The following is a 21,827-nucleotide window of genomic DNA, read 5'->3' as shown; positions in this document are numbered from 1 at the left end:
TGAATGCTGTTCTTTTAAGTGTTCCACATCAGGTGTTAGAAGTATGCGTGTGCTCCATTTAGTAAGAATTTGTGTTACAGCTGAATAAAGACTCAGATTTCTTCATTAACTACTACCTGCCATGCAGCAATCAGAAAACCTTAAGACCTGCATAGATGAGAGAGAACCACAGTATTTCTCAGTACCTAGCTTCTTTATTCCACATAGGTTTTTTCCTGTGTACTATTTTTGTATGCATCTAAAATCATCACACTTGCGATTATTATTAGTAAATTGAAAAGTCTTACAACAAACTGCAGAGCTGTGTAATTTCCTTCTTTCTCTTTCGTTCTGGAAAGCCATCTATCTCACTATCTATTACACCGTCTAAGTCAACAGAGGCTTGATCCTCATCTGCATGTGAAAGGGAAATTACGCTGCTGTACAGATGAGCAGAGTACAGGAATCATTCAGTATCTCCTTTAAGCTTCCTTGAACATTTTTAAAGCATAAAACCTTTGACAAATTATGTGGTTAAAGACCTTCATGTCAAATGGTTTTCTTGGGTTACTTGATTTTCTTTCATGTGCACAGATGACTTAATGAAAAGAATGACTTTTGACTGTACTACAGGAATACATGTTCAGAGCATACATCATTAGTAAGACCTTGTAAAGTAATTGGTGGTGTATAAAAACCCACAAGACTTGAAATGACATATGTTTTTTTGAGTGTTTTGTTTTTCAACTCCTGGTTTTTTTCTTTCCTTCTTCTGGTGTTTTTATTGGAGCTGATGACAATATTGTTTTAAGAAGCAAATCTTTTTACTCACTGTTTTCACCATCACATGTATTCTTTCTGTAGAGATCTGATGGATTAACCACAAAATAGTCTGCTTATTGGTTACTCTCAGGGGAATAAATGAAGCATAAAATCTTTGGGATATTTTGGGGATTGTTCTGCAGATATCCCAATTGTAGCTATTGAGTTCTGTTGCCTGATTTTGAATCCATTTCCCTTTTATTCCTGCCACAGATGGGGAAGCAGACAGTGCACTGAACAGGTATGGGCTTGCAAGTGCAGCAGGTGTACTTTCAGGCAGATGTGGCTGCCTGTTGAGATGCTATGTGTGCATCTGCTCTAAGCTGGATCTCTTATGTGGGACAGTGGCGGGGCAGTGGCAGTGCAGTGGGGACTACCTCTGAGGCTGAATCCTGTATTTGGGTCTCAATATCCAAACCAGAAATGGGACTCATCCAGTGTCCTCACATACAGATATGAAAAATATGCATTTTAGTTTGTATTAGGTGAGGAAAAATAGTTACTGTATTTGCTAATATATTTGGAACATAATGATTTAGAATGAATGTGAGAATGATAAGCAGGTCATTTCTTGAAGTCTTTCAGGTGTTAGTGAAACATCAAGCCATTCAAATTTGGTCACTTGGCTCTTAAGCCAGACTGTCTACCTTGGACTCTGTTCTAGTGAATGGAAATCATAGAATAGAATCATACAATAGTTTGGGTTGGAAAGAACCTTAAGATCGTCTGGTTCTAACCCCCATTACATGGGCAGGGAAGCCTTCAAACCCTGGCCAACCTGGCCTTGAACACTGCCAGGGATGGAGCATTCACAACTTCCCTGGGCAACCTCTTCCTGTGTCTCAGTACATAAGAGAGGTATTTCCTCCAGAAGGATGTTAAAAATCTCTAAATTAAGTGCTTAGTCTGGATTGCCTCTCTGTTTCCGTAAATGTGCTCTGTACCCAGCGAAGAGAATGGGGCTGGGATACCTGTGGATATGCTTCCCCCACAGGATGGTGGTTTGCCCCACAGGATGGTGGTTTGGGTTCCAGAATAGTGGTGAGGGAGAGAGGTGCAAAGATCAGGCTCTACACTTGTGAGACATAGTTTAGGGTGGAAATTTGACAATTTGTTTTTTTATTTTAATCAATTCCCTAAAGCTCCCCATATTTTAGAGACAACTGAAGCAGTGGCATTTTGTAGGCTAGCGGTTCTGTTGTGATCTGAAGAGTTCTTCTGTTTTCATGTGGAGTGCACTTCATTCCCACAGTCATACTGCTTCACAGCCCTTTTTTTATCTTTGCCTCTCTTTTTGCCCCTTTTGGACGGAGGGGCATAAATCTCTTTGAAACATCTAGCTAAAATGTCACAGGCCTTAATGAAACAGTGATGCAGCTAGTTATGTTCATCACGGGGAATTTAAACAAAGAATAAACTAAGCCAGCAAGTTCATAAATATAAAGGTGTGTTTTCCTGCAGGAACCACAACAGTTCTGTGGCGTCTGTGTATTGTAGACAGTTACAGTATCTGGTTTTAATATGTGTGCCTTACAGCGACTGTGCAGTTACCTGAACATTCCTTTGACAGCCGTTAACTTTGAATTGACTAACTTTTATGTGTTTAAGCTTCCCCTCTAGTATTTCTCCCTTTTCTCATCTGAAAAGCAGTAAAGAAACTAGCAAAAAAGGGGGAAGGAAGACACAATGGAGAAAAGCCATAACTGAGTTGAACACATATTTGAGTAGAGAAGACCTGTTCTTTTTTAAGTTCATTGTTTGGAATTGTATCGCAGGCTAGCAATCCTGTTCGCTTCAAAGAACATGCATGGATTTTAAATAGCAGATGTTGCACCCAGCAGAAAGAACTCTTCAGGGTGCTGTTTTGGAGATGGAGAAGATCCACAGATTAAGTTTCCCAAGATCCCGAAAAGATCTTATGTTCAGAGATAAAAAAAAGAAAAGTATCTTAAAGATTTAAATCCATTTGTAAACATGAACAATAGCAAGCCTTACAGCTCTCTGGGTATCGGGAGCTGCAGTGAGATCCAAATGCTGTCAAAATTAACAGCGAATTCCCTGTGACTTAATCGGGTCAAAAATCTCACTTAATGGTTTGCATGTGTAAGATTAGATATACTCAAAGTGGCACAAGGAATGCCTTTGCTGCTTAAAGATGCTAAATGACAGATAATTGAACAGTGGTTAAAAGGTGCTGGGAATCCCATGGCCCTCAGATGGGAGCACAGGGCTACAATTACAGTTCAGAAGACTGCAAAGAATTTCTAGCAGTTTCTGTAAGAAAATTAAAGCCTTGACTTGCAAAGTTCTTTCTTTAATGAATGGCCAGTTCATTGTTATGTATGGGGTGCGCACCATCTAAGTAGAGGTGTGTGAAAATTAGAGGTGAGCTCCCTTTGTGGTCAAAGGGGTCAGAAAGAACCTGGGACACTCATCCTGTGACTGCATTATGGCAGTTTCACTTTCTCCATTGACTATAGAAGGATTAGAATGTACAATTAAACTAATCTAAACCAAGTCTTGCCTGAGGTTTAAGTTAGGCAATATGCATCCAGCATGGTGATTGTTGCAAGGCTTTGAGAGGAACACGCATGGCCTGTCATCAACCTTCAGTTTGGTGAAAGAATTTGAGGGAATGACTAATGTATTGTGTGTAAATTGTGGGAGGAACAGGGAACTGTGAAGAATCGGCTGAAGTCTCCATGGTTGTTTCTTTTCCCTTCCCCCTTCCTCCTGGGTGGATCAGTAGAAAGGGAAGGCAATTGTGTAATGGCATTTTTGCCCATCACTGTGTGATGTTAGTTTGACACATGCAATTTACTTGGAAAAGCTTAAGTAGCCTTAATAACAGAAAGTCCCAGCAGAGCTGACACTAATGGTCTCCCCCATTGTCAGCCTCAACAGAGAGATTAAGAACTAAATGAACAAAGAGACCAAATTACCATCTCCCCCCTCTGATGTTGCTGCATGAAAACAGGTATGAGCCATGACAGTGGGTCTTTGGGCACGCTCTCCCAGTGTGAGAAGGGATTTTGCCTGTGCTGTCAGTTTAGCACCATTACTGAGGGCTGCTGCAACATTGCCCAGCTGTTTTTACACAAATAGTCAAGTCGTCTTGAAAGAAATTCAGTATATTGTGCACCAGTAATGTGTATTGTTGAATATTCTTCAGACACTAACCATCTGATACACCGTGTTAAACCCAGACCAGCTAGGTCTACCATTTTTTCAACCCAGTTTTGCACACGCAAATCATAATTTCTTGGCCAGAACTCTCAGTGAGGTGTAACAGTGCAGCTCTGCGGGGTGAGCACTCGGAGATGGATGTGTCCCCAGTGCATTGGGTTGGACTTACAAAAGTGTCTCAAAGAAAACAGAACATCTGTTTAAATCACTGCTGCATATATTTTCTGTCTGGTTTTTGTGGCCACTGTGTGGAAGGCTTTAATTGCAACTCACTTCTAAGTAAGATTGATTGGCTTTTTATTCGGAGCACTGCTCATTTTCTGTTTCTATAGAATGGCAGACCAAAAATTTCTGGCCATTAGCAAGTAAAACAAACATGTTTCAATAGAGGTTTATGTGGGCTTTCCAATACAAGATTTGTTCTATGTTGATTGATCGTGAAAAGTAGACTCTCTACCTTATTCAACCTCAGTACTAAGGAAAAGTGGATCACCTTTCTGTGAACAGCTGATTTTCTAAGATGCTGTTGTGTTGACAGATCAGTTGTTAAGCATAAACCGTATCTGTGTCCCCTGGATTTAGAAGATTGAAAGCTAAATAAGAGTTATGGCATCAGTATCAACATTGGCTAGTGTTACCAGTCTTGCTTTATAACTCATTGTATTTTCCAGCATCACGTACACTTGGCCAGGTGTACCAGGTAAATGGTGGAGCTCAACATATTTATACGCCAAAGGCAGTGAAATAGATGCTTTGCATTTTATTAACTAAATGTAGGTAGATTAATGTATTTAATTGGTGGCTCTATAGAGGAAAAGTCCTGCTCTTATGTAATATAATACTTAATATCTAAGCTGCTAAAATATATTTGAGTCATAACAAGTAATGTTTTGTGCTCAAAATGGATTTGTACAGCTTAGTTTGTATGTTTTTCTATGTGCATACAGCAGACAAATGAACTCTCCATCAGATGCATGTGATATTTAATCTCAAGTGGAATGCTTGACACTTCCAGCAACAGTTCAAAGATGAGGGTAGCTTTTTTAGTGTTTTAGTCACTCTTTCTTAAATTCATATTCTTGTCTTACTGTGGTCAGTTAAAGTTTTGTTGTTGATCTCTGTTGATCTCTGTTGATTCTGCTGTTGAATTACAGTTCGCTCCCTTATATGTCACAGTTACAGTGTTGTTTTGTAATTGATTAATGTATGCATCAAAAATGTGGAGGAGGAATAAAGGAGGAAAAAAGATGTCATTAAACTTCCTTAACGAAGACTTGCATGACTGATGCAAAAGACAGGAGGATGTAAATCTTCTTTTCCCTCCTAATGCAAATTAGAAATACCTCCTCCTGACTGGACTGCCGTGTATTTTGGGAAATACCTACATGTTTCTTGAGTCATGGACACTAAGCAAATCTGACAGTTTATAAGGATGTAGTAATTTAATATAAATATTTACTTAAGTATGGCCTGGATTGTTTTCAGAAAGCAAATGCAATGAGACTGAAACACTTCTGTGTTATGCTTCCTGGAACCATGCCATTGTATCTTTTGTCTTGTCAGATGGACTATTGCTGTGTCTAACTTTCCAAGGAAGAAAAAGCAATGTAAATATAAGCAGACTTTTGATGAAGCAGAAAAGTGGTTTGGTCACTCTATAAAGGAGGATTTTTTTCTTCCTTTCCAAGGACAGAACACAGTAGACTTCCTAGATATTTTTCTCTGAAGTAAACTTATTCTATTCAATTTTAGTATCTGGCAATTTCTCAATAATCACTAATTTTAAAACTTTTCTAGTGTATCTCATACTGATTTTTCGAGATACTCTTGTCCTTAAAGCAGTGAACCTGGGGAAAAGTGGGAAGTGCCTGAACAGTGCATCTTGTAGCACAGTCTGCCAAATGATTTCTGCATCCTCTAGCTCTCACTATGTTGGATAAATCTTTGTTGAGTGAAAGGTTGAGGTTTCCCAGAAGCCATATGAGGGCAGAAACTTAAAACCTAACATTTCGTAACAGCTTGTGAACAAGGCTGTGCATGCATCAAAGTAACATAATTTATACAATTGACACTTTGGGGGTATGTTTGGTTCTTTACTGTATACCAAGCATCATTCCAGCATTCATTTAGGAATATTCAAGAGTATGTATTTTCTTCTGCTATGTCCTCTGTCTCGTTGGTGGAGTAATACAGGAATCACTCTGTCATTCCTGTGAGGTGCTCCTGTGCTGGCTTTGTGCTGACACAGGGTTCAGTTCAAGGCTGGTTTCCCATGGTTCTGGTAGCCATGGGTCCTTTAAGCTGAACTGCAGTCCCTCTCTGCAGCCCCAGTGAGGTTTTTGCCAGATTGGGTTTGTTGTTGGGGGGTTCCCTTTTTTTCTTCCCTCCAGTTCTCTTTCTGTGGAGAAACTCAACAATGGCTTTGAAGAGAAGACTGACAAAAGATGTTTTTTCACTGATCATGCTCTCCCTTCTTACAAGCTGGCTGTTCTCCGGCAAAGGCAGAAGTTCTTTGCCTGCTGTCTTTTGCTAATCCCTCCACTTGCCTTGCTCAATCATTCCACTGCTTTTTAATCTCTTCGCTTACTGTCCATCCACACTTCTTGTTCCTGTGGTTTTGATACCAACATAAGCTGACTCGAATCTCTTCCAACTTGAAAAAAAGGACGGGCCATCACCAATTACATTTGCACTTCTAGGTACCCTCTGCAACTCTCTTCTCTCTCTTGTTGCTCAATATGCTGTTAGTAGCTGTTGGTGGTGTGCCTCTTTCTAATGCACCCTTGCCTTTTCCAGTCCAGCTTTGCACATTTCATTCTGGGCACCGTCTTTACTGACGTCTTCCTCATCAAAGTTTATAAGTTGCTCTGGCTCCTCAGCCTCACTTTAGTTGACAGCTGTCTCTTGTCCCCAGTGTTGTTCTTTAAATCCTGCCCATGCTTTTGTTCTCTGATTATGGCCTCTTTGGGTTCTTGTGCCTCTACAGTGATTTGCTTGGAGGATCCTCCCCATCCAGCATTTTGCAGTTGTTGTCTGTGGTTGTGCCCTTGGTCGTTTGTGTTTGTACTCTGAGCCTCATGGGTGAGATCACCTTGAGACAACATCAGCTCAACTTCTGTCTCTGTGCTGAAGACTTCTCTTTGTTGCTGTGCACCCCCAACATATCTTCTCTATAGGCCAGAAATACCTGTCTTTCTTTCCAGTAGAGTCTTGTGGACACGGAGATGTCAAGCTGACATTTTTCTATCCCATCACCTCTGCTTTTTTTCCCCTTTTCCAAACCATCAGCAGCAATTCTGTATTTTGGATCATTTGGAAAACAGTCATTCTTCTTGCCACTCAGATTCCTGATAATTCAGGATTTCTGTTGGTGATTGTGACCACACTGTACCTATAGCTTGACAAATACTTCTGCATCTGTCTCTTTTGTATACTTCTGCATTGTTAAAACTGTCCAGAATTTTGTCTCATAATTTGTACTTCTGTTACTATAGCATGGTTCAGTGATGTTGGTAATGTGAGGATTTCACCCTGTTGCTGCTGCTCTGCATACCCCTGCAGAGGTTGTTCCCTTAATGTTAGGGGTTTGCCCAAAGCACCTTCCTCCCCATGACCATCCCGTTTTTCTTTACAGTGGTGAACATAAGGTGGTTCCCATTTTGTAGGAGGGAGCCTGTGGTGACTTTTGATCTTTCATTCAGTGTTAAGATCCCTGGCTGATTCCTGATGTCTCCTTCTGTTCCCTTCTCGGCCCATTTTGGCACAAATGGTTGTGCCCAGGGAGAACTACCTGGAAACATCCATGGTGCGACCTGAGAATTCTCACTCAGTGCCTCCTCCTTGATTTTTACTGTGTTGCCTGCAAAATTAAAATGGTAACCAAGATGCTGCTAGCATGTCTGGGCTCTTACATGGTTCACTGTATTGTTGATGAATCCCTCCTGCACCATCTCTGTCTGTCCAGTTGCCGACTCTTGGTTTTTCTCTCAAATGTAGGGCAGGGATCATCTGTTTTACTGTCTGGACCCTTTCCTTTGAACCAAGTTTCAGGCCATAACTAGTCTTTGATAAAGAATGTGTAAATTAGCAGCTTGTTGTGGTAATTCCATAAATTGCAGTCTGCATTCTAGACATTAATTGCCAGATGAACTGTTTGTGTAGATGTAAAGTTACTTCTGTTAGTATGTAGTTTTCAAGGAGTATAGGTAAGAGGTAAGATACCCAGCTGTGAGGTAACACTAGCTGTGTTCCTACTGAACCTGATGAGGTGAACATGACACAGCTAATCAAAATTAAATTGAATTAGCCTTAATCAGGCTTACAGCAACAACGTTTCTGGTTTATTTGTGGGTTTTTTCTAAAAAGGAACCTGTTATTTTTCCAGTTCCCAAATGCAACTGTAATCGCACATAACCTGTGTTCCTTGTACACTCTCCGGGACCTGGGAACCTGTTTTCAGGGTACTCCCTTTGTTCCTAAGTAGAAGTAGTGTGTAAATTCATCCAAGCTGTAAGAATTGATTAGATGAGCTCTGGAGATCTCTCTCTGATTTCCGTTTCAGTGATTCTAACTTTAGGCTATGTCTTTTTGCACCTCATCTTGAACATGGGTATTAATAGTCTACCTACAGTTTAGATACAAGTTGGGTAGTTGTTTTTGTTTTGTTTTGTTCTCTTTCCTATATTTCAGTTGAATTTCTCATTAAAATGAAACAGGTGTATTTTCAAGCACTGATACTGTCGTTGAGCACATAGTCAGCAAAACAGTACCAAAAGGTCAAGTCACAGACATAACCAGTGGTTAGTTTTCCAGTGTCTTTCTGTATTACCAGTTTTTCTCTACATAAACACATCTGCTGATCTGAATGCATTAGGAAAAAGGATAAGAAAAGCAGCTGAATTATGCTGAGATGTTAATTAGTATTGAAGAGGGACAGTAAGGTCTTCCAACAGCATTTTCTAATTGAAGTCACTGAACTGGCATTTCAGCAATGATTTCTGCTTCATAGATCAAGAGAGATTATTTATTCTTAGCAGTTTTCTGTCTGCAGCTCTCAAGAGTTCAAGCAGGACAAAGGACTTGCAACACTGCTGAACAAGCAGTGACACTGGTGATAGGTGATACTTCAGCGCATTGTTTACTTTTATGGCTTCCTCTCTTTTACCAGCAGCCCAGGCTCTGGCAGCTCCTTTGCTTCTATGTCAGGGATTTTGGGAGGAGGGTAAAAGTCCATCTCCTCCTTGTTAAAGTGGCAGCTGCCCTGGGGCAGCTTCTGTAACTTGTTTCTCTACAGATGTACAGAGCTGACATTTTACCTTTGGAAAGGAAACCACCATGAGTCCCCGGCCCCTCCACCTCTGTGTGCCTCAAGGGTTGAATTTATGACCTGGGAGTTGTAGAGACCTGCTTTTTTTGGCAGTGCAGGCCTGTAAGTCTTTCATCTGCTCACAAATACTGCTAACATGGTATTCTATCTGGAGTTTAGAGGGGATATGCTGGCTTCAGAAAGGATGTAACAATAGTTATGGCAACAGATAAACCTGGAAGACCAGCGAGAATGGGGAGCTAGTAGGAGTGTTTGTGTAAAGAGAATAAGAGAGACATTACAGGGTGAAAATGGAAACGTTGATGAATGCACCTAGTTAGTTCCCATAGCCAAAGAAAAATTTACTTGCTTATGTCCACCTAGGTGCCGTGGCTGAAACGGGATACCTGGGCTAGGGTGACAGTGAGATGTGATGGGGAAGGTACTAGAGAGAGAAGCAGGACAAGTAATTTTCTTGATTTTTCCTGATTTGTTGCCTGATTTCTGGGAAGGTACAAAGGTCTCTCTGCTTTCACTGCTTTGATTTTTCAGAGATTAGTTAGCTGGGAACCAGACTGGAGAGCCGTGGTTTGAACTTGTTTTGTTTATAGTGGGAAGCGGGTGTGTAAACCTCAGGAGGAAATGGCTGGGTTTGCCCAGATGGATACAGGCAGCTGAATGCTGCGGAAAGCACTGGTGTTAAATTTCTGTACTCCTCAGTCTGCTCTGATGCTCCATTTATGATGTGTTTCTCTTTGCGCAGGAGCAGAGTACCATACCGTGGTACAGAGACTCACTGTTGCTGTCAGCACTGGAGAAGACTGAAGCTGGAATCCCCATTATCCTCAGCCAGAGGTTGCCCTGCAAGACACAGCTGTTAAAATGTTCATCAGAAAAAACTAAGAGTGAGTAAAACCCAAATCTGACTTTTAAATTTTTCTTTTTGACTGAAATGCATAAAAATAATGCTGTGCAGAAGTGCATTTGGAAATGCACTGAAGTTCCTGGGTAAATAGGGATTTCTAAGGACTGGCTCAGTGCTAGTGAAGAAAATCATCAAGTGTCCTGTTGATTTCCCTAAGCAAGAGGCTGGCTTGTAGGAAGAGCTGCTTTGTCAGGGGAAAAACACCTGGGAGGGACAAGCTCTTGGGGCTGATATGAAAGCTGTATGGGGAAACATCTGAGCAGCTGTATTAGGAAAGATGTCCTGTTACGTGGACCATGTTTACCTGCTCAAAGAGGGGAGCTTTGCAGGAATGAAGAGGATGGCTTCCTGATCTGAGTTCTCCAGGACACAGATAGACAACACCACTTTCCAATGGCAGAGACAGAGAACATCTTGAGGATGCTTGCAGTTTTCTCACTGATTTTTAATTGCCTTTTACTTTTGAATAGTGAAAGTCTATGTTCAGAAACTCACTGCAAAGCATCATTCTTAGGTGTTTTGTATATTGTAGCTCTAGACTTGAAGAGATGAACTTGTAGACCTAAAGAATCACATATTCAGTGGGAAGCTACAGAATATGAAACATTAGCTGAGGTGGCTGGAGGCAGGTGATTCCAATGTCCAGGCCTTGCCCAGGCATTTGAACCCAGGTACCACTCCTGACTTTCCACAGCTGAAAGAGGTCTATGGAGGCCTATGGAGCCCATCCCCTGAGACACATCACCTGTGCTCTGCCCAGACTCAGCTGGGAGAAAATGCTTGACATTCAGTGACTGGTTTCCTTCAGAGTTGTCTGGAGAGTTTCCTTTTGTGGAGTGCTTGACCAGCTGGGATATTTATCTAAGGTATATTACAGTATTGGTTGTTAACTTTTTGTGTGTAATATAGCAGTGTTGTTTCATGAGCCTTGAGTGAAAGCAAGCTGCGTGTCTTCTGATGCTATCTTAACAGCAAATATGTTAAAATGAAATAGTCCTGCTTGACATATTAAGGCACTCACAATTCTGATATGCATGAAAGAAGAAAACCCAAATTAATCTTTGCTAAAAATCCTATAATTAAAGCAGTGTCAGACTGAGCAATACATTGTTAGAAACACAGATTGCAATTACTTGTTTTATTTATTCCATTTTCTGCTGCAAAAGGAATCACAGCTACATGGGTGATTCTGCAGGATAAATGCTCAGGTACAGGAAAGCATTGTGAGAGACTGAATTTTCAGATAGGTGGAGCCTGTAATACTTTTCTGTGTTTTTGACAGCTTGCATGGATGTGTATATAGTGCCTACCACTTCTCTGGTATGCAAACCAGGACATTAGTAGTAGTAGTAGTGCTGGATGGAGAGGAAAATGAAAGACCAAAATCTGGAGACATAGTTCCTTAAAATCTTTGGCCTTCTGAGTTGTCAGTGTTAAAAGCCCAAACTCTTTGTAAGAATGCACATGGTTCCTTAGAAATTAGATCTGTATTTTTTACATGCTTTTATGTATGTGTGTACATATGTAGGTATGTATGTGTAAACTAGCATTGTCATCCTCTAAGTTACATGTAGAGAATGTATGTGGGTGGACAGGGAAGCAGAGAATTTTTACTGGAGACAGAATGACTGAAGGATGTAATTCTGGTTGATATGCTGGAGGGAAGGGATGCCATCCAGAGGGACCTTGACACGCTTGTGAGGTGGGCTGATGCCAACCTTATGAAGTTCAACCATGAAAAGTGCAAGGTCCTACACCTGGGTCGGAGCAATCCCAGGCACAGCTACAGGTTGGGCAAAGAAGAGATTCAGAGCGGCCCTGCAGAGAAGGACTTGGGGGTGCTGGTTGATGAGAAAATGAACATGAGCCGGCAGTGTGCGCTCGCAGCCCAGAAAGCCAACCGTATCCTGGGCTGCATCAAAAGGAGCGTGACCAGCAGGTCGAAGGAGGTGATCCTGCCCCTCTACTCTGCTCTTATGAGACCTCCCCTGGAGTATTGTGTGCAGTTCTGGTGTCCTCAACATAAAAAGGCCATGGAACTGCTGGAACAAGTCCAGAGGAGGGCCACGAGAATGATCAGGGGACTGGAGCACCTCCCGTATAAAGACAGGCTGAGGAAGTTGGGGCTGTTCAGCCTGGAGAAGAGAAGGCTGTGTGGGGACCTAATAGCAGCCTTCCAGTATCTGAAGGGGGCCTGTAGGGGTGCTGGGGAGGGACTCTTTGTCAGGGACTGTAGTGACAGGACAAGGGGTAACGGGTTAAAACTTAAACAGGGGAAGTTTAGATTGGATATAAGGAGGAAATTCTTTCCTGTGAGGGTGGTGAGACACTGGAATGGGTTGCCCAGGGAGGTTGTGAGCGCTCCATCCCTGGCAGTGTTCAAGGCCAGGTTGGATGAAGCCTTGTGTGGGATGGTTTAGTGTGAGGTGCCCCTGTCCATGGCAGGGGGGTTGGAACGAGATGATCTTGAGGTCCTTTCCAACCCTAACTATTCTATGATTCTATGATTCTATAATATTATTTAACTGCTAAATTGCTGATGGATATAGAAATGAGCTGCAGTTCTGTCACAGATGTATACATGCTTGTGCATATATGTAAATGCGATGTACACAGAAAGAAGAAATAACTGCTTTCTCCAATCAGCCTATTTCACATGAAGGGGAGTTGGATCTAGAGGTCTCTGTGATGATTCTGAAAAGGGTTTGTGTTTAATGTCATAAAATGTATTTGTTCTGGACCTGGTTATGTACAGCATGTTGCAGTAGTGCACTGTGCACCTGCTGGAATAAGGTTTGTGATGATGATTGGTTTTTTCAAGGGAAAGTCAAGAGACTGTCCCATTAGAAAGCCCCATCCTCGGCACAAGGAGGGGCTTTCCCTGTGCTTAGTTGTTCCATTGTTTCTGGGAAATAGCACACTGGAGAGTGAGCCAGGCTTGTGGGATCATTGCCAGAAGCGGTTTAGGGCTTAGAAATAAAACCGAAGAGTGTGGTGTGATTTCTAAAATCCATGCAGAAGACAGGTCATTAGTGAGATTTGCTAATACTTTCCGCACCAGTTGTTTTTTGCATTGCTTTTCCAGTCCGAGTGTTGTAATGTTAAATAAACCACAGTGATTTACCACTGACAGGAGATGTCATGGTGGAATCAGGCAGATAGAAGTCCTTTAGCAAACTGCAGAAAACTGAGTGTTTCTCACAGATACTGTGGATAGGATTCATTTAATCTAACTTTGGATGTTTACAGTGGAGTATCTGAGATGATGCTTAATGAGGTAAGTAGTTTTAGAGTGTCATTTATCTGACAGTTGAAATGTACTTCAGGATGACGTGGATCACGTCCCTTGTTGACTATAAAGGGAGCCTAGCTGAGTAAGTCAGTGGTACGTGTCTGCACTGCTTCATGAACCTTATTGTTTACATCTGATGTCACAGTGCTGTCCAGAGTGTCCCTGAGTTTTGGAGACTTCTGAAAATTCATATTCAGTCATCTGTGGTCAGAGCAGAGGTGGTGCCAAACACTTGGCAATCGGCTTGTTTTTCCTTTTGCTCTCACAAATCTGAGGTTTGGCTTCAGTCATCAATGACTGTCTTGGGAGGAACATCATGTAATAAAATGGAAGTGATAGTTTTTGAACTGTTACTGTGAATCATAGCTCTGTGGTAAGACTTGCACATGAACTTCTTTAAACTTAAACAGGTGAAGTTCAGATTAGATATAAGGAAGTTCTTTACTGTGAGGGTGATGAGGCACTGGAGCAGGTTGCCCAGAGAAGTGTTCAGTCCCAGGTTGGACAGAGCTTTGAGCGACATGGGGGTGAGGTGTCCCTGCGCATGGCAGGGGGGGTTGGAACTAGGTGATCTTAAGGTCCTTTCCAACCTTAACTATTCTATGATTCTATGTCCATGCCATGCAATCTCTAAAATAAGAATTCATGAAAATACAGAGATTTTTTTTTTTGTGGATAATAGAAGAATCCTGATGTTTCTGGCTTTTAATCCGTTTGTGAAGATGTTTCAAATATCACTAAAGCTGGTGTGAACCTTATTGTTTCTTACATTTATTTGGGAAAACCTTCCTGCATAGAAGAGGTGGGGGAAGGAATGTATGAGAGTGACCTGAATGTGCAGCACACAATGGCCACATGGGTGGTGGGCATGTGAAAGGAAGCAGAAGGCACCAAAGAAGCTAGCAAGGAGACAGTAGACAAGAATGTTGGTATTGCTGAGAAAAAAGCATGAGTGTGGTCCAGGGTGGTGTACTGCAGGGGCATGCTTGCACTAGGGATGCTGTCCTGCTGTCTGAGTCCCACTGGTGAAAATCTCTACGTTTCCTAATTTCATTCCAAGAGAAACTATTTAGGTTGCAAACGCAATGAGTTAATCTACTGTGCAAACTGTTCTGTGAGTAGGGCATACCCTGCTGTTTTACAGGCTTTCATGTTCTCTGGATGACCAAGTAATTTCTTCTTCTTATGGGGTAAACCTTCACACAATGACCATGTGTGCAGTTTTAAACACGTTCATTCCAGTGGCTTCAGGTGACTATTGCTTCATAAATTTTCCACAAAAGGTCTGCGAAGGGACTGGAGCATCTCTGTTAAGAGCAAAGACAGAGAGCTGGGGCTGTTCAGCCTGCGTAAGAGAAGGCTGAACAGAGACAAGAGAAGGGGATCTCATCAATGTACAGGAATACCTGAAGGAGAGGATGCAAGAGGTTGTATCCAGGCTCTTTTCAGTGGTGCCAGTAACAGGACCAGAAGCCATGGGCACAAACTGAAACACAGCAGGTTCCCTCTGAACGTCAGGAAGCATCTTTTCACTATAAGGGTGACTGAGTACAGGTTGCCCAGGGAGGTTGTGTAGTCTCCATCCTTGGAGACATTCAGAAGCCATCTGGCCATGGTCCTGGGCAACCATCTCTGCTGGAGCAGTGGTGTTGGACCACATGACCTCCAGCGATACCTGCCAACCTCAGCCAGTCTGTGATTCTGTGCGTTAGATACACTGGCTGTTTGTCCCTCACAAATGTCCTTCACAACCTTCTTGGGAATTCTCATAAGGTTGTGCAGGGATCCTGGCCAAGGGTACTAAACATCTGCTTAATAGCAGGCTCCCAGCAAAACAAAAATGTGGCTGGATACTTAGGAAATATTACCATGGTGACTCTTCTGTGTTACGATGTTGGGTCAGATGGTGAAGTCGGTTTAAACTGCCTTTGATAGGTCATATATGGAGTCAGGGCACCTGATGCATAAATTTGTAATGGCCGTACTTACACTAATTATCAGTGAAGCAGAGCAGATACTTTAGATCTATTATATTCACTGCGACAGGAATGGCACAGCACTCACTGGCATCACCTTTTTACATGCAGAATTAATGTGCAGTTAAGCTGTTGTTTTAAGATGTGTTTCCTCTCGGTAGTGAAGATACTCATCTGTGTAATACTGAAATTCTGCCACTAGATAAACCTAGAGATTCCAAAGGTGGTTTGCAGTGTGGTAGGTGTGATATTTTTAAAAGATACTGATAATTATCCAGTTTTCTGGACCTATTCAAGAGACTGCCTAAACATTTGGAGCAGTAACATAAGCCTCTCCAGCTCCTTCAGGTGTAACAACTAGATAAGAAATAAGAAATCCAGACATCTGCAGCAAACTTCTGAGTTGATTTATGATCCTCTTTGAGGAAAATATATTGAGGCCATAGTGACTGATGATTTTTCACAACTCACAAATAGATTTATGAAGCAAGTACTACTTGCATATCCTTTGCCATTTATTCTGTATATATTTCCCTTGATGGGCCTTGTACATGAAGGGGCCAAACTCTGAAGGTAATCAGTGTTCATTTTACTGCCTGATAACAGGAACGTTAAAATCAGGGGCACTGTATATGGTGATAGGCAGGATGATATTACATGAAGAGCAGATTCTCTCTTCTCCCATAACACAAATACATTTATTGGTGTCTGAAAATACGCAAAGTACCTCAGTCTCCTTCCCTGGCAGAGGAAGATGGCCGCATGGGTTGTGGGACAGAAAGGACCTGTGTAGGGTGGGAAGGAGATGCAGGAACTTCAGGAGGAGAGGAAATCCTTGGGGGTTTGGCTCCAAAATCACGATGATTAAACTCTGCAGGGGTGAGTGCCAAGCACTACACTTACTCGGCTGTGGGAGTGGATCTGTGCTTCCTAGAAGGCAGGGAATGACTGGTTAAGCTGCAGAAACAGAGTTTGGAATGGGCTGGGAAGTGAATTTGATTTGTATGTTGCAGTTGCAAGGAAAGGCGAGCCCAGCTCTGGGGCTCTGGGATGCAGAAATGGAGCTGTGGAGGAGATTAGAGGGAGTTGTCACAACCCAAAAGGTTATCTGGCCTGCAGGAGTAGGAGATCACGACCTTGGGTTTGCAGGGATTCTGTAATACACAAAGACATGGAGGCTACTTCTCTGCGCTATTAATGTTACCAGAAATAACACAAAATTCACCACTAGCAAGTACTTGTGATCAACACAGTGAATATATATATTCACAAACTGAACTGACCCCATAAGTGGGCCCAGGAAAGCAACAAGCAGAGTCTCACTTCAAAGATGATCCTTGTCATGGAGCTGGGAGTCAGACAGACATCCCTGCAAGGGTCCAAGAGCTTGTCTAGAAGATCTTGCAGAAGGTTCATGGAGGGAGCTCAACCTCTTTAGGAAAACTACATGTAGCACAGGAAATTCTCATAAGGAAAAGCTCTGTTTTGGGTTAAAAAAATTAACTCCTTTAGTCCTTTCTAAGGACGTAAGGCAGCATAGGATACCACCCCTTGAAACAGCCAATAGGTGCTGTTAATTTCTGGTTTTCACCTGCAAGAGCAAATAGATGTTCATGATTTCTGTTCTTTCAGACCAATTTTTATTTTCCAGACTGTTTTCTTCATCTTGCACTTAGAACAGCCAATGGCAATTACTGGTCTTTTCTTTCTTGGGATGTTTTTCCCCTTTTTCAGACTATTTTTCACCTTTTCAGACAATAAGTTGCTGTTACAGTCCCTTGGTTTTGTGCTTACCGATGCTGTCTCAGGGTGCCTCTGGCTTCTAGGTACCCAGCTGCACTTCAAAGACAGTGGCTGTGCTTCCAAAGGATGTTGCTGGCACCAAGGCTGGCAGTTCCCAGGCTCACAGGCCAGCAGGCATTTTCTCTGTCAATATTTCAGGAGACATCTTCTTCTGCTCAGTACTTTTCCCCTTGCAGCCAGGTGGCCTTTAGGGCTGCTCGCATCAAGAGTCCTGCTCGCATCAGGAGTCCTCTGCAAATAGTCTGTGGGGTTTTGAGTACCAGGCCTCAAAAGAAATACAGCAGAGGATGAACAAGCAAGATAGCTGGAAAAAGTGATCTAGAGGGAAGGGGAAAAAAAACCCTGCAGTGTGTAGAACAGAATAGAAAGCAACAAAGGAAATGAAAGAAGGGAGGGGAATGGGGATGCCCACCCATGGGCAGTGGTCTTCAATGCTTCATTATATTTGTTAGTATATTAGAAAAAGATTGGGGATCATTTTGGTAAAGTAGCTTATTTTGGGGGAGACTGTGGGATTGCTTGTGCTGGCAGGGAGGAGTGTTCACATCAAAAGCGAGGAGGAGGAGACCTCCATACCACACCACCTCCATACCACCACACCACCATGGGGGCAGCGAGGTCTCCAAACTGAATGGCAGATACTGCCTGTGCTATAGGTAATTTGAAAGGCAGTGTTTCTAAAACCACCATGCTGGTGGAGTAGGGAGGTTGGAAGGCCTTTCCTGGCAGCAAAGGACGTACCTTGGGAGTAAGGAATGAGGAAAGAGCAGCAGAGGAGCAAAGGGAGTTTGTTATGGGAAGGATTTTGGCACCTTCTGCTCCTGGTGAAGTGCTGCAGTCAGCTTCAGTGGGATCTGTGTGGTGTTGTAATTGATTCATGGGTGGCTCCTGCACAGAAGATGCTGGTGAGGGACAGTTCTCCCATTGTGTGGGAGCATAACATAAACCCTTGCTCTCCCACGAGCACAGTTGCCTGCCTGCTTCATTCCCAAGGCTGGGCTTCAGCACAACTGCTGTTAAACAGCAGTGAGCTGGAAAGACCTCCTAACTGGTTTTATGCAAATGGGAGCCAGATATCTCATGCATGTGTATTTGCACACAGACAGTGTCCCTGTCAAACAATAGATACTGTTTTGTCATGTAAATAGTGCTCAACTGACTGAGGGCTTGCTGAGAACTGATCTCCCTTGTCCTGAGTGGTTTTGACATGTGTACAGGCAGGTATTGGAGGGCAGGGAGAGGAATGAAGTTGTGAAACATCAATGAGATAAGCCAAATAAAAAAACTCAAATCGTGTTAAATGCGAAGTTGGAAGTTTATAACCTGCATACTGGATGAGTGGGGTCAGGGCTGTGTGGCAAAGAGGGGAAGTAGAAGTAGGAGAAAAAGGGGAAGAAGTAGGAGGGGAAGAAAAACAGTTGTCTTTGTGCAAAGATATTAGTGATGTTTAACTGTGACTTGAAACTGCCTCCGATGTTCATTGTTGGTCTCCATGTGTCTGTGCCTGCCTCCAAAAGCGTTCTGCTTGGCAGGTGCAGCGTTGGAGGTTGATCTTAGTGGTAAAAAGGCCACCAGCTGCAGTGGAGCAGTGCCATCAACCAGTCCAGTCTGGTTGTGGTGGGAAGCATGATGAGCAGCTGTCATGCAGATGCTCCCTGGGAGGCTGCTAAATAGTCATTGTTGGAGTAATTAATAGCAACAAGTGGGGGAAAAGAACTAAAAGCCCAGGAAGTGCTTTCACTGATGTGCCACCAGGCCGTGCTGGTATTCAGGGTGATGAATCACACAATTGTCCATATGGAAACTGGATAATTTTACTTGGTGTGATAAAATATTCAGTGAAAACAATAGGAAAAAAAGCAGAGAGCAACATATAAACTACCAGACTTTTATGTAGGTGTCCAGTTCGAAACGTTGACTGGTATAAAATCTAACTGTAAAAATAGTATTGATGTTGTTGTAAAGGAAAGTATGATCCAAAAGCACATTATTCTTGACTTGGTGCAGCTTTGCTGTTTTCCAGATATAGCTGCTACTGGTGTGGTTTTCATAATGACACCTTTGATTGTCCTAGGCTTCCCTCTGGTTTGTAGAAATCATCTTTCCTGTACGTTTTTGGCAGTACAGATGCTGAAGCAGCCTGCAAGTGGTTTGGAGGGGAAGGAGCTGGGGAGGCGGAAGGTGCATGAGGTGTTTTTTGTCCACTCTGCCAATTGCACGGGATAGAGGCCAGAGCTGTGAGCTTTGAGACCCTGCCACCAAGCAGCTGGCTGCCTGCTCATGCCTTGCTGTGCCATCCTGGCCAAACATCTCCTAGAGCATCCGTAGAGCAGAGTGACTCATTGAGCTGCAGAAAGCATTCATGGGGATGCGGCTGGACCTCAGTGCCTGGCGATGGTGCCTCACTGCTGCTAGTCAGGAATGTCAGTCCGTGATCACCCTGTCCGTTTCCAAGCTCGCCGATGGGGTGAGCAGGTTATTCTCAGAAGGGATTGGCTTTGGTGGAGCAACTGAACCGGTGGGCTTCACACCTGGCTGGTCTCTCTGGAGAGGATTGGGAAGTAGGTGTTGCTTTCCCAGCCTGCCACAGGTAAGTAATCTGATCTTAGAGAAACACGGAGGTGGCTTATTTAAAAATGCATTAAAGCAAAATCCTTGTTTTGTTGTTTTGAAGGCAGAAGGTTTGAATATTCCTGAGCTCTGTATTTCCCCCAAGTTCCCGGATTTGGGGGATGATAATAAGGGATTTAATCCTGGACAGCAGGTTCTAACAGCAGGGATGTGATGCAGCACCTGTAATTGTGTTGTTTGGCTCATTCTGCACCATCTGGGTGTGAAAAGGGTGGTTGAGCTTTTAATTATAATCCTTGGGCATCTGGTACCCTCCTCCTTCTGCTTCAAGTAGGGACATGATCAAGTAAAGATGCTTTGTGTGTGCGGCATGTAGGGAGTTAAAGCTGGCAGAGAGTGATGCCACTGCTTGTTCAGCCACCAGGCTGGGGAAGGTTCCGTGGGAGGGCAATGAGAGGGTTCTTTCCCCTCCCTCTCCCACTGTCACCTACCTACCAGCTCAGAAGAAAAGGAAAGTTGGTCTTAGAGTTGTCTGCGCTTCCTGTCCTAATCGGATACACTTTTCTGAGTTGCAAATAATCTCAGCTAAGGTGATGTAAAGCAGCTGGTGTGGGGAATGTGACCTGCTGTGCCAGTCCGTCTGTGAAACAGCCCAGAGCAGGAGCATGGCTTGTGATGTGATTGCCCTACAGTAAAGGGGACTGACGATTGCTGGAGACGTGGTCAATGTGGGAGTCATCCATAAAAGACCAATAGCTAAATCAGCTCCTTGCTATGCCTTTATAACTGATCCAAGCAGTGGAAGAGGCAAGAAGGCAAACTACATGGTAACAGGCAGTGCCATCACAGCCTGTTGCACCAGTGTGGCAGGACATGGCAGGCTGATGAGGCTCTTGATCTCTGAGGGAAAATGTACTGCAGTGATGGGAATGCAGTGAGAAAGAGGAATCAAAATTCAAACTAGGGAGTACAATTTCCAGCATTACCTTGTGCAGGTACGTACCTGTTAACAAGATTTTTCCCTCAGCAGCACTGAACTTTGCACTGTTGTGAGTCAGTTGATGTATTAAGATACATTTCTAGCAGTGTGGCTAAGATGTAATGAACATCTACAGCTTATGTGAAATTGCTCAGAAATGTCAGCATGTCAGGAAATTATCTCCATGGAGATTTTTGCAGTGGATATAGAAACGTCTCAGTGACAATGATGTTACTGTTTTGTTTTGTTTCTTTTTCTTAATTTCAGGGGTAAGAAAACCAAGCAGGGTTTGACCAAAAATGTTCTAAGATGCAGAGTTGTCACTGTATTGTGCATGACTCCATCCAAAGCATAGGCAGCCAGCTCAGGTGAGGACAAAGAAGCGATGGTACGGTTCATCTGGCAGCCACTGCTGCACAGCCAAGGCTGGCACAGAAATAAATCACTCCTCTGCCTGAAAAGCTCACAGAGAAAGATCTCTTTTGTAAGGCTAGAAGGGAAGGAGTAGGAAGTGCTCCTGGATTACAGAGGTGCTGCTCTGGGATGTGTTGAGAGCAGGGGGGGTGGACTCAGCGGGGTTCAGCTTGCTTTAGTAGCACAAGTCACCAGAAAGCAAATATTTAGGGAAGCAATGTTGAAACCTGGGTTGCTTTTCACAGACCAAATTACTAAGTGTAGGCCACCTGTACTTCTTGGTTTGGACTATACTGTGCAAATCAGGGTGCCAGAGCAGCAGGGTATGATGTGTACAGTGTTGGTGAAAGATACAAGGGGTTTTTCTTCTGTCTTCCATCTTTTTCCATGTTACCAGGGTGTCCAGACTGTGTCTGTCACAGTGAGGGTGTGAGACCAGTCCAGTGGCACCACTTCTCTGTTGTCTCTTGTTGCAGTGCCTCTGAGGCCCAGAAAGTTTGTCGTGTTTCCCTGAATAAATGTGTGGTTATTTCCATGTTACACCAAGCATGTTTACACTTAGAAAGCAAGGGGAA

At 43.1% G+C, this 21,827-nt stretch overlaps 1 protein-coding gene across 8 annotated transcripts in view; it reads left to right on the top strand.

The window, feature by feature from the left end:
* The window catches only part of ANKRD6 (ankyrin repeat domain 6), a 96,480-nt gene that overhangs the window by 36,669 nt on the left and 37,984 nt on the right, over positions 1 to 21,827 (top strand). For 6 of the 8 annotated variants that reach the window (XM_065681244.1, XM_065681246.1, XM_065681245.1 and 3 more), the window contains exon 3: positions 10,056 to 10,197. The gene's annotated coding sequence lies outside the window, so the exon portion shown is untranslated. Of the gene's footprint in view, positions 1 to 9,280; positions 9,416 to 10,055; positions 10,198 to 10,967; positions 11,084 to 21,827 lie in introns of those variants that run through there. The other 2 variants (XM_065681242.1, XM_065681243.1) reach the window with 2 other exon arrangements.

Source organism: Lathamus discolor, chromosome 5 (assembly GCF_037157495.1).
Source record: "Lathamus discolor isolate bLatDis1 chromosome 5, bLatDis1.hap1, whole genome shotgun sequence".
Lineage (NCBI taxonomy): Eukaryota > Metazoa > Chordata > Aves > Psittaciformes > Psittacidae > Lathamus > Lathamus discolor.
The sequence above is the reverse complement of the archived record's forward strand: the minus strand, read 5'-3'. Positions and strand labels throughout refer to the sequence as shown.